Below are 14,345 nucleotides of genomic sequence, written 5' to 3' on the forward strand. Positions count from 1 at the left end.
GATTTTTCAGGGACTAAGAAAGGTAGAGAGTAAGCTTATCTTTAAATGGGTGGCAAGGTGGCTCAGTGGTTAGCACTGCTGCTTCACAGCGCTAGAGACCCTGGTTCCATTCTGACCTCAGATGACTGTCTGTGTGGAGTTTGCACATTCTCCCCATGTCTGTGTGCTCTGGTTTCCTCCCACAATCCAAAGATGTGCAGGCCAGGTAAATTGGCTATGACAAATTGACCATTGTGTTAGTCAGGGGTAAATAGGGGAATGGGTCTGGGTGGGTTACTCTTTTGAGGGTCGGTGTCGCCTGTTTCCATACTGTAGGGAATCTATTTATCTGAGAGCCAAGGAAGTGTATTTAGATAAAGGTTGGTTTCTTTTAAAAGTAATAATTTATGCACAAATAAAATTCTTTTTACTATAAGTTGCTGGGGTCGATGGATCTCTCCATGAGCCTGATGAAAATGGGAAAAATCTACACATCTATTAAGAAGTCAGGAGCCAAAGGATCACCACTACCTACCAAATCCTGTCCACCATCCACACAGCACAAGTCAGGAATGTGATGGATATTCCCCACTTGCCTGCATGGGTGCAGCTCCAACAACAATCAGGAAGCTCAACACCATCCAGGAGAAAGGAAATTGTGCAGTTGGTACCACCAAGTTAAACATCGCTGGAATTCTGGCAGATATAGTGTTAAAATATAATGGAGAGAGAGGCTATCGGACCCTAGCTCTTTGAAAAAGCTGCGTCCAATTATTCCTACTCAGAACCACAGAATCACCCAATTGTTAGAGAGCACAACAAGCCTTTTGGCCTATCATGCTTGTACAGCTCTTCAAATGAATATCATTACCAAGTGCCACATTCCTTCCACCAGACTCTTGCACACCATTTTGATCCAAATGATCCTCCAATACCCTCCTGAATGCCTCAGTTGAACCTGCATCTACCATATTTCCAGGCAGTGCATTTGATAGCTTAAATACTCTATGTGAAAAACTTTTTCTAACATCAGATTTGCTCCTCTAGTCGATCATTTTAAATCTAATCCCTTCTGTTCTTTCTCCTTTACAAGTAAAACAAAAGTTTTCTCCCTATCCATTCTATCCAGGCTTCTCATAATTTTGAAAATTTCTATTCGATCTTCTTACAGCTGTCTTCACAATCTTCCTCATAACTGAAGCTTCTCATTCCTGGAACCATTCTTGTAAATTGCTGCTGCACTCTCTCCAATACGTTCACCTCAAGTGGTGCCCACAACTTTACACAATGCTCCAGCTGAGATCCATCAAGTGCCCTGTCCAAGTTCAATGCTACTTCCTCACTCTTGTACACAGTCCCCCTATTAATAAAGCCCAGGATACTGCATGCTTTACTAACTTTTCTCTCCACTTGTCTTGCCATCCTCAATGATCTGTGCACAGATATACTCAGCTCCTGCACTCCCTTTACATTATTTAAATTGGTTTTCAATGTCCATTCCACTACAGTGCACATCGCCTGCCTTGAACCACATCTGTCCACTCCACCCAACTTGTCAATGCCCTTTTGGAGTTGTACACAGTCCTCCTCATGGTTCAAAATACTTCCAAGAATTTTGAGTCCCCTGAGAAATTAGAAATTGCTGTGCAGAGGGTGGAATGGTGGCTCAATGGTTAGCACTATTGCCTCATTGTGACGGGGACCTGGGTTCAATTCCAGCCTGTGCATTCTCTCGGTGTGGATGTGCTAAAGTTACCTCCCACAATCCAAAGATGTGCAAGCTAGGTTGATTGGCCATGCTGGATTGCCAATAGTGAGCAGGCTAGGTGGGTTAGCCATATATGATGCTAATGTTGTGCAGATTGGGTGGGATGCTGTATGGAGATTAGTGTGAACTTGATGGGCTGAAAGGCCTGTTTTCACACTGTAGGGATTCTATGCCCTCCTTGTGTCAAGATGTACATCATTTATTTGTATAGACATATTACATAGCTTTATTCCTAGTTCTCTCCATCCCCAGTTTGCTTGACAATGACCTGGGACCTGCATTCTCTGATTTCTGATCCTCCTGACAATTTAATCTGCTGGGCGTGGGAGAAGGGGGTTGCACTGGGGGTTAGTAATCTCAGGAAACAAACATTTGGTAGCTTTGTGCATCATTTCTCCAGCTCCTGTTTTAACACAGCTATTAACACATTTAATATAATGGATTCACATCTCTGTCAAATAGAGTTGATCACTGCATATAAATGTTTGCATTGCCAGTATGCTAATATTGTACTAAGTGATCTGTAGTTTATATATATCTTTCTCCCCATGACACTATTGGTACTATAATAATTTGCTCCCCGTGAAGGCAAGAAGAATACCTGAACGTTGTGTCCAAATAGTTTCCTCTGAATTAAAGATCAGTGTTGCTGGGAATTAGTGCACATTTGAATGTAGCACCTAGGCTGACAGTACCTGATTTTAAGCAACTGCCCTTTAATGGGATCGGATTCACTGAGTGTGCTTCTGGACAAATGGTTCCTAACTCATCCTTGGCAAAGACTGTCACTGGTAATATTTCCAACAATTGTTCTAATATCTACAGAAGTGTGCCTGCTGGAAGGAAAGCGAAAAAGAGAAAGAAAGCATAATTGGAGTCATTTCTGTAACTAGTGACATGGATGGAGAGTCTTTTATCGAGACAGGCATTCTGTTGTACACAGTAATTTTGACGAGAGTCAGAAACTGCTGAGTTCAAGCAAATGCTGAGCCTGTTCAAAATACTTTATGGCCATTTTGAAAAACATTGTCAGAAATGTGCTTTTTCTTCAGTCATTTTTCTGCGTATCTTAGGTATATCTTGGCTTTACATTTGCATTCATTATGTTGAAAAATATCACCAGGATCATTTGGTTGGAAAAAATATATTTCTTGCGCTTACCTCTGTTTCAACAATATTAAGCAGTCAGCGGAATCAGGCCCTTCAGCCCATTGATTCTGTTTGCCCATTCACTAAGATCATGGTTGATCTGATAACCCTCAAATCCACTTTCTTACCTAACCATCCACAAGACACAAGTCTGGAGTGTGATTGAACACTCTGTGAATGACTGTAGCTTCAACAAACTCAACAAGCCTGGCATTACCTAATACTTCTTAACTGACTTCCCATTAAAAACCTTCAATATTCACTCCTTCCACCACTGGTGCATCGCTTTCGCCAAGAGGACAAAGGCAGAAGGCACATGGGAGCATCACTATTTGCAAGTTCCCCTTCAAGAATGAACAAGTTGCCTATATCACTATCCTTTCACATCACAGTGTCAAAATCCCTGCACCTGATGTACTGCAGTGCTTCAAAAAGATGGCTCACCATCACCATCCCAAGAGCAATTAAGGAAGGACACTGAGTGCTGGACTTACCCACATCCCATAAACAGATATTGTTCTGATGATTTGTATCCTGAGATAAAGTTCCAGAATCCTGGTAGTCAGAAATACAGAACCAAAAGTCCAGGAACTCACTTGGCACTTCAGGCTGGTATTGGTAAGATCATGGTCCTGACATCAGAACTAGATCGATGTAAAGCTGGACGGAGTGGCCCATTGCTGAAAGCCACATTAGTTACATTACCAGCTGATAATTCCCTGTATTTTACAACCAGGAAATACTGAAAACCTATTGAGTTATTGAACACTTGCTGTATGAGTTGTTTCGATACCAACATTTGGGCTTTAACCTTCGTCCATGCCACAAAATTGTCTGTGGTTGCATGTGGAATCTTTCATTGCATATTAATTTGAAACATATATTGCCAGTTTTCTATTTATATATATCTCTCTAAAAATAAAATATTTTGTCTGCAATAATAGAGTCAGTGTATTGGATTTGCACAAGAGAACTTCAGCGTGTACGCAAGAATATAGGTGCAGTCGGGGTGATTTGGTGATCTGGTATTGTCAATGTGAGGCTACTTAGTCTACAGAATGGAAGCAGGCCATTCAGCCCAATGGGTCTGTGCTGGTTTTTATTGCCTACATCAGCCATCTCCCACCCTTTTTTAAAATCACAACCATGACCATGTTCTTCAATGCCTTTCTCCTTCTTGCACATTTCTAGCTGCCTCCGAAGGGTTTAAGCAAATCCCAGTTGCCACAGCAACATTCAAAAAAGCGGAGTCACACAACACAGAAAAGGCCTATCGGCCCGTCGAGTCTGCACCAACCCATCTACGCTAGTCCCACTTTACCCAGCAATTGACCCAGCACTTTAATGTTATGACATTTCAAGTGCTCATCCACATACTTTTTAAAGGTTGTGAGCTTACCCTCCTCAATGACCCTCCCGGGCAGTACATTCCAGCTTCCCACCACCCTCTGGATGAAAAAAGTTTTCTTCAATATTCCTTTAAACCTCATTTCACATTAAATGTGTGCTTTCTGGTTATTGACCTTTCAACAACGGGGAATAGCTGCTTTCTATTCACCCCTGTCCTTGGCTACCATAATCTCAGACACCTGCAGAGAATAGGCCATAGCTGTTCTCACCGTGCAGCTGAATAGAACTTTAGTTTGGCCACATTTGGAATATTGTGTACAGGTCTGTTCACCACACTGCCAGCAGGATGTGGAGCATTTGGAGAGGGGGCGGAAAATGCTTACCAGGATGTTGCCTTGTTTGGAGAGTATTAGCTATTGAGGAGAGATTAAATAAATTTGGGTTTGTTTTCACTGGAACATCGAAGGATGAGTGGTGACCCACTGGAAGTTTAATAAATTGAGAGGCATGGATAAAATGGATAGCCAGTGACTTTTGAACAGGTTAGAAAAATAATTAACAGATATGGGTTTAAGCTAAAAGAAGGTAAGTTGAAATGAGATGTGAGAAGCAAGTCTTTTACACTGCAGGTGGTAAGTATCTGGAATATGCTGTCAGAGGAAGTGGTAGAGTTAAAACATTTAACAGACGTTTGGACAGGAAATAGGCAATGAATAGGAAAGGTTTAGAAAGACATGGACCAAATGTAGGCAAGTGGGACTAGTTTAGTTTGGGAAATGTGGTCAGTATGGATGAGTTGGACTGAAGGGTCTGTTTCCATGTTGTATGTCTCTATAACTCAATGAAGGTTGATACAATTGCAATGTTTAAGAGGCATCTTGACACATACATGAATAGGAAAGAAATAGAAGGATACAGACCACACAGGGGTAAAAGGTTTTTATTTTGGAAGATGTATCATTTTACTTTGGAAATATATCTGCATAGTCTTGGGAGGCTGAATGGCCTGTTCCTGTGCTGTACTGTACCTCAGTCAGATCCCCTCTCAGCCTCTCTGCTATAAAGAGTTTATCCAGCCTCTCTGCTGAGCTGAACTTTTCCATCCCAGGCAGCATCCTGGTGAATCTCCTCTGCAGCTCTCCAGGGCAATCACATCCTTCCTATAGTGTAGTGACCAGAACTGCACACTGTACTCCAACTGTGGCTTAGCCAAAGTACTGTACTGTCTCAACTTGACCTCCCTGCTCTTATACCCCATGTCATGACTGATAAAGACCCTGATAACGATTCAGAACTACCCTGTAACGTAGCTCCTATATTTGGTATGTGCACAGAGGAATTCGCTATGAGTCCATTAGTATTTTCTTGCAACAACTGAGGCAGCAGAGTTATCCATTTTGAGATGGCTTTACCCAGCTAACAGGAAATATGTGCAAGTGCTGGGATTAGAATATCATTATCTCTCAGTATAATAACTGCCTGATGAAATCCCTGGTGAACCTAATGTCAAAAAGACTTTTTGCCTTCCCTGGTTTGTTAGTCCTTGTTGAACCACAGAAGATCCTGAGGGGATTTGGTATGGGGGATGTGGGATGTTTCCCCTTGAGAGACTGTAACTAAAAGACACCATTTACAATGAAGGGGTCTTCCACCTAAGATTGGAGAAGTTATTTCTCCCAGAGGGTCAGGCCTCAGTTTTTGCCAGAGAACATGAAAGATGGGTCATTGACTACATTCAAGAATGAGGGAGTTTGAGTCTTGATTGAGGAGGAAGCCAAAGATTATCATGGGGAATCAAGGCAGCAGAGTTGAGGCCACAATCAGATCTGCCATGATCTTAGAAAATGGAGTCGAATTAACCACCCTGCTCTGAGTTCTTACATTCATAGATAATGTTTAGATATCTGTTCTCTTTTGGCTTTTTTGTTAAGCATTGAAATGTTCTTATAACCACTCATCACAAAGTTAATCACAATTGCTCCTGTGCCAGATGTACCACTGCATACAAAATAGGCATCTGATGAGAAATCAGTGCCTTAATTGACCAGAAAGCAGCTAAACCATAAGCCTATACATTACTGATTGTAACTCACAATCACCATAGCCACTTTACAGGAAAAAGATGTAAATGACCAGAGCATCATTGCAAAGATTGATTGATAAGAATTTTTGAAGATAGATTATTGTCTTTTTAGAACTCCGTCAAATGTATTCAGAGCTACTGATCGCTCCATTACAAAACCTTCACTCCTTTTAGACCCAGTGAGTTTCAAATAATGTGTGTTTAATGGCTGCTATAGACTTCATGGAAAGGTAGCCACTTCATGTAGAGGCAACCAGCACATTTTTGAGGAAGCTGTCAAAAAGACTGATAAGGGCAGAGCAGTACACATTGTTTACTTGGATTTTAGTATAGCCTTTGACAAGGTTCTGCATGGTAGAGTTAGGTTATTTGGGATTCAGTGTAAGCATGTCAATTGGATGCAGAATTGGCTTAATGGTAGGAGACAGAGAGTAATGGTGGAGGGTTGCTTTTCAGATTGGAGCCCTGCGACCAGTGGTGTTCCACAGGGATTGGTTCTGAGTTCTCTTCTGTTTGTCAGTTATCTAAATGATTTGGATGAGAATATAGAAGACGCGGTTAGTAAGTTTGTAGATGACCCCGAAATTGGTGGCATAGTAGACAGTGAAAAGAGTATTTTTTTTAAATTACAAAGGGATCTTGATCAATAGGTCAATGGGTTAAAAAATGGCAGATGAAGTTCAGTCTAGATAATTGCAGGGTATTGCATTATGGTCCAATAAACAATGACAGGGCTTATACAATTAATGGCAGGGCCTTGGGTAGTTTTGCAGAACAGACGGACCTAGGGGTACAGAAGAGATTTACCAGGATGTTGTCAAGTATTGAAGGTTTCAGTTATATAGAAAGGCTGGATAGTCGAGGACTTTTTTCACTGGAGTATAAGAGATTGAGAGGCAATCTGACAGAAGTTTATAAAATAATGAGAGATACAGATAGAGTTAATGATTGTTGTCTTTTCCCTAGGATGGGGGACTTCAAGACAAGGGGACACATTTTTATGGGGAAGGAGAGAGATTTAAAAAAGAAATGAGGCAAATTGTTTTACACAGGGGGCAGTCCACGTATGGAATGAACTTTCTGAGGAAGTGTGGATGTGGGTACAATCAAATTTAAAGATATTTGGATGGAGACATGAATAGGAATGATTTGGAGGGACATGAGCAAGGAGCAGGCAGGAGGGGCTAGTTTAGGTTTGTACTATGTGGAGCAGGGTCTGCTTCCTTGCTCTATGACTGTGTGACTCCATGACTAAGAAAAGCTAGCCAGCCAGCATACAAATTACAATTAGAGTTCTTCAAACATCCATTTTCCAGAAGAAAGTGCAGACCATATTTTTGCATTTAAGGAATAAGTTACTAATATACATTGCTCACCAACAAAATTTTAATTCATATAAAACTTTGTGTCAACCCTAGACAATCAATTTCTGCAGGTCTCCAAACATACATAAATAGTCTTCATTTCACTAGATCTGCTGGATTGTGTTTGACTGTTTCTCTAACATCTGGATTGTGTTTGACTGTTTCTCTAACATCTGGTGATTCATTTGTGCCTCTTTCAATCAGGAAATTGGTCATCCTTACCCAATCTGACATATAAACAGAAACTAGCAGCAGGAAAAGGCCATTCAGCCCATCAAATGCTTATGCCATTCAATGAGATCATTCTTGATTCACTATCCCAATGTCATACTCCAGCTCTTTCCCCTTGAGTCTCTGGAAATCGACTTTTCTCTTTCATTATTATATAAGTGTCTTGGATTCCGCATCTTTCTGGGCAAGACAATTACACATGTTCATCACCTTCTGAGAGAAGAAATTTCACTTTATCTGTGCTTGAGGCGGCCTGCCCGAGACCATGACCCTTTGTTCTGGGCACCAAACCGAGGGAAACATCATTCCTGCACCAAGTCTGCCCAACCATGTCAGAATCTGATATGTTTCAATGCAAGCCCCTGTCATTCTTTGAAACTCCAGTGAATACAGGTCCAATTGACCCAGTCTCTCCTCATGGACAAATCTACTGCTGCAGGAGTCAGTCCAGTGAAACCTCGCTACATTCCCTCAGTAGCACGCATCCCTTTTCTTGCATGTGATTCCACATCCACAGTAATGTGGGTGACACTCAATTGCTCACTGGACAGACCATCCATAACCTCATCACCTCAGGGGATCTCCCATCCACCGCCTCCGACCTCATAGTCCCACAACCCACACCGCCTGTTTCTACCTCTTGCCCAAAATCCACAAACCTGACTGCCCCGGCCGACCCATCGTCTCAGCCTGCTCCTGCCCCACCGAACTCATCTCTGCATACCTCGACACGGTCCTGTCCCCCTTAATCCAAGAACTCCCCACCTACGTTCGGGACACCACCCACGCCCTCCACCTCCTCCATGATTTTCGCTTCCCCGGTCCCCAATGCCTTTTCTTCACCATGGACATCCAGTCCCTGTACACCTCCATCCCCCATCACGAAGGACTCAAAGCCCTCCGCTTCTTCCTTCCCCGCCGAACCAACCAGTACCCTTCCACTGACACCCACCTTCGACTGACTGAACTGGTCCTCACCCTCAACAACTTCTCTTTCCAATCCTCCCACTTCCTCCAAACCAAAGGAGTAGCCATGGGCACCTGCATGGGCCCCAGTTATGCCTGCCTCTTCGTAGGATATGTGGAACAGTCCATCTTCCGCAGCTACACTGGCACCAACCCCCACCTTTTCCTCCACTACATCGATTACTGTATTGGTGCTGCTTCGTGCTCCCATGAGGAGGTTGAACAGTTCATCCACTTTACCAACACCTTCCACCCCAACCTCAAATTCACCTGGACCGTCTCAACCTCCTCCCTCCCCTTCCTAGACCTTTCCATTTCTATCTCGGGCGACCGAATCAACATGGACATTTACTATAAACCGACCGACTCCCACAGCTACCTAGACTACACCTCCTCCCACCCTGCCCCCTGTAAAAATGCCATCCCATATTCCCAATTCCTTTGTCTCCACCGCATCTGCTCCCAGGAGGACCAGTTCCAATACCGTACAACCCAGATGGCCTCTTTCTTCAAAGACCACAATTTCCCCCCAGACGTGATCGACAATGCTCTCCACCACATCTCCTCCACTTCCCGCTCCTCCGCCCTTGAGCCCCGCCCCTCCAATCGCCACCAGGACAGAACCCCACTGGTCCTCACCTACCACCCCACCAACCTCTATATACAACGTATCATCCGTCGTCATTTCCGCCACCTCCAAACGGACCCCACCACCAGGGATATATTTCCCTCCCCTCCCCTATTAGCATTCCAAAAAGACCACTCCCTCCGTGACTCCCTCGTCAGGTCCACACCCCTCACCAACCCAACCTCCACTCCCGACACCTTCCCCGCAACCGCAAGAAATGCAAAACTTGCGCCCACACCTCCCCCCTTACTTCCCTCCAAGGCCCCAAGGGATCCTTCCATATCCGCCACAAATTCACCTGCACCTCCACACACATAATTTACTGCATCCGCTGCACCCAATGTGGCCTCCTCTGTATTGGGGAGACAGGCCGCCTACTTGCGGAACATTTCAGAGAACACCTCTGGGACACCCGGACCAACCAACCCAACCACCCCGTGGCTCAACGCTTTAACTCCCCCTCCCACTCCACCAAAGACATGCAGGTCCTTGGACTCCTCCATTGCCAGACCATAGCAACACAACGGTTGGAGGAAGAATGCCTCATCTTCCGCCTAGGAACCCTCCAACCACAAGGGATGAACTCAGATTTCTCCAGTTTCCTCATTTCCCCTCCCTCCACCTTGTCTCAGTCAAATCCCTTGAACTCAGCACCGCCTTCCTAACCTGCAATCTTCTTCCTGACCTCTCCGCCCCCACCCCACTCCAGCCTCACCTTGACCTCCTTCCACCTATCGCATTCCCAACGCCCCTCCCCCAAGTCCCTCCTCCCTACCTTTTATCTTAGCCTGCTGGACACACTTTCCTCATTCCTGAAGAAGGGCTCATGCCCGAAACGTCGATTCTCCTGCTCCTTGGATGCTGCCTGACCCGCTGCGCCTTTCCAGCAACACATTTTCTGCTCACTGGAATGGCCTGGCAAGCCAATTGGTGGTGAAGAGTGGCTAAATACTGACCTCACATCCCTTCAATAAATAGTCACGAATAAAACAACAATTTATGCCCTTTTCACTCAGCCTCATTTTATCTCAGAGAGCTCCACGCTGAGGCTGAAGCCATGTTGTTTATAGCTATTTCACTCATTGTTATTGGGTAATGCATTAGCAGAGTTTGCCACTTAAAAGTGGAGCAGGTATATTTGCAATTTTGAACAGATTTTACTGCTGCCAATTTATAATCCTGAGGAGTAATTTTACTCCCTTGATGTCTCTAAGCATTCATTCCATTTCTACAGTGACAACATCCAGTATAGTGTTCGCAAGATGTATTCACTTCAATCTGCAGTTGGAAGTCTTTGAAAACATGATAAGGTATAAATTAGCAAGATGTCTCAGTGGTTAGCATTGCTGCCACACAGTGCCCTGGACCCGGGTTCAATTCCAGCCTCATGCGACTGTCTGTGTAGAGTTTGCACATTCTCCCCAAGTCTGTGTGGGTTTCCTCCCACAGTCCAAAGATATGCAGGTTAGGTGAATTAGCCATGGTAAATTGCCCATGGTGTTCAGGGATGTGTAGGTTAGCTGCATTATTCAAGGGAAACATAGGGGAATGGGTCTGAGTGGGATACTCTTCAGAGGGTTGGTGTGGACTTGTTGGGCCAAATGGCCTGTTACCACACTGTAGGAATTCTATGATAAGTCACAAGATGGTTACAGCACAGAAAGAAACCATTCAGCCCACCTTCTCTGTACCGGCTCTCCAAATGAGTGATTTACTTAGAGCCATTCCTCCACCATTTCCCTCTAGCCCTCCATGTTCTTCTTCTACAGATAATCATCTAATTCCCCCTGGAATGTCTCACTTCAGCCTGCCTCCACCACACTGTCAGACACTGCATTCCACATCATAAGCACTCTCTGGATGAAAGGATCAATCACAGCTGATAAATGTCTCGATTCCATTGTCCTGCCTTCTCCCCACAACACTTGATCCCCTTACTCATCTAGAACCATCTAGCTCTGTCTTAAACAGTCGGCCACCACATCCCTCTGTGGCAATGTGTTCCACAGATTCACCACCCTTTGCCTGAAGAAATTCCTCCTCCTATCAGTTCTAAAGAGTTTTCCTTTCACTTTGAGGCTTAGTCGTTGGGTTCTAGTCTCTCCCTACTAGTGTAAACATCATTGGGAACAGTTTCTCCATTGGTACTCTGCCCAGTGTCCTCATGGTATACCTAGATGAAATCTCATGTCAACCTTCTCCATGAAAAAAAAGACTCAATTTCTACTTAATTGTAGTTCCTCATCCCCTCAAATCTTCTCTTCACTCTCTCTGATGCCTTTGCATCCTCCTTCCACTGGGTAGCCAAATCTAGACACACCGAGTTTTAATCAATGTTTTCTGCAAGTTTATCAAAACCTCCATGGTTTTTTGTACTGTTAGCCCCTATTAATAAAATCTGGGATTTTTTAATATTTAGTCGACTGTGTTCTTAAACTGATCTGCTGTCTCCAGTGCATTATGCACTTATTTGGCATGTCAGCTCTTGCACCCTCTTTAGATTTGTACTATTTATTATTATTATTATTATTATTATCACTGTACCAGTTAGATTTGTAATATTTATTTTCTATTGTTTGTTCAAGCTTTTTCAAACAAAAGGAATCACATTCCTTGATGTTGAATTTTACCTGACACTGGAGCACCTGTTCCACCAATTTGTTATGTCCTTTTGAAATACTGCACTGTCTTTCTCAATATTGACAATATTTCATAGCTTGTTACCATTTGCCACTGCTGAAACTGTGCATTTGCCATTGTATGTGTGCATCTTCATTTGTTCATTCGTCACAAAGACCAGAGTCACAAAATTGACCCCATTATAAATATTTCTCCCATTCGAAAAACACCATTGCTCTCTGTTTCCCAGCCAGTTTTTAGAATCTTTATTCCCATTGTCCTGTTTATAATATTGGTCACTAGTCTGTTCTGTGCCACTGTATCAAACACATTGTGGAAACATGTGTCAGTCACATTAGCAGCACTGCCACCATTAACACTATTTTTTTACCTCAGCAAAAAACTCCCAATAAATTAGTTCAACAGAATTGTCCCTTCTGAAATCCAAGCTGACTCTTGTAAATTAAACTGCCCAAGTGACTGTTCATTTTGATGCAAATTATTGCTTCCCATCACCAATGTTAAACTGACATGCTAAATATCACTCATTGTAAAGCAGTAACACACACAGCTACTTCTGACCAGTTTTGTGTGTGTGTGTCTGTGCTTGTGTTTGTGTGAGTATCTGTGCCTGTGTTTGTGTGTGTATGTGTCCGTACCTATGTGTGTTTTTGTGTGTGTGTGTCTGTGTGTGTCTTCACTTTGTTCAGAGAGTTTCTCATGGAAAACAAATAAAACCTGACACACAATCACACTCATCACATAAAACACAATAATCATTTTGTGCAGAGCAGGGTTATTCAAATTCCAATGAGGGAGATCAAAGGCTAGTCAATTTTGCTTTTCGATGAGGTGGGAATGCTGAGCATGGCACATAGTGAACGCTCTGATCCCCAACCCTTCCACATAGACTCTCAAAACAGTCTGTGTTGGTTGTGCCGATAGGTAGTTTAAGCGACTTCCTTTACTGAGAGTTAACACTGCCCAACATCTGTTGGCACTACACCATAGATCAATGGTTAATTTCTTCAAATTTCTTCAGGATAGTCTAAAACAAGGGAGATAATAACTATTAAATGACTTTATTACATGGTTAGGTAAATACAGCAGACAGCAGCTTTGATTGGATTCACTTAATTAAGTCAACATAACTTACTTTAATAGGAGAAAGTGAGGACTGGAGATGCTGGAAATTAGAGTTGAAAGTGTGGTGCTGGAAAAGCACAGCAGGTCAAGCAGCATCCAGGCAGCTTCCTGACGAAGGGCTAATGTCTGAAACATCGATTCCCCTGCTCCTCAGATACTGCCTGACCTGCTGTGCTTTTCCAGCAACACACTCTTAACCTACCTTAATGGAATAAAGTAATGTAATACAGAATAAAGTAAATGCTACAATTCTAAATCTATTTAAATGGATTGACTATGGCCTATTCTTCAACATTATGATGCTCTTATTCTGGGTGAAAATCGTCATCTTTTTAAATGTCTTGATGACTTTACACCTTGCTCCTTCGGACTAGATATAGTCAATAATTGAACACTTTAAGCGTATTGTGCTTTTCTATTAGGACACCTACACCATTCCATATGCCTTATGGAAGCGGTTGGAAATCCTCATTTTTGTTCCATGTTCTTCAGTACTCTAATCTGCCAGTAATCTATCAACTTCTGTTCAGAAAATTTCAATTAATTCAGAATTCAGCAGTTATTTTTTAACACACTTGTGGGAAAAATGGTACCTGGTCTCAAAGGTTTTGATAAAACATAGAACTGTAGATGCTGGAGATCTAAAACAAATCAAAGTAGAAATTGCTGGAGAAACTCAACAGGTCTGGCAGCATCTGCAGAGAGAGGGAGAGGAAAAAAAACAACATTAGTGTTTCAAGACCTGCGATGTTTCTTCAGAATCAAAGGATTTGTTTTCTCTCCACAGATATGCCAGACCTGCTGAGTTTTTCTCAAAGTTCAGTTTTTGTTTCTACTTTACTGCATCTCTTCAGAGTTGGGAAGGTAGCCCTCAACTCGGAGCTTACCGAAACATTAGTCAAGTTGATGATGGGTCACTGCACCCAAAACAGCCACTCTGTTTTCTCTCCCCAGATGCTACCAGTTCTGCTGAGTTTCTCCTGCTATTTCAGTTTTTCCACATCCATAGTTCTTGGTTTTATTCGAGTTGTCGGGGACTGTCCTCATTATTGAAGACTTTAA

This window comes from Chiloscyllium punctatum, chromosome 5 (genome assembly GCF_047496795.1).
Source record: "Chiloscyllium punctatum isolate Juve2018m chromosome 5, sChiPun1.3, whole genome shotgun sequence".
NCBI classification, from domain to species: domain Eukaryota; kingdom Metazoa; phylum Chordata; class Chondrichthyes; order Orectolobiformes; family Hemiscylliidae; genus Chiloscyllium; species Chiloscyllium punctatum.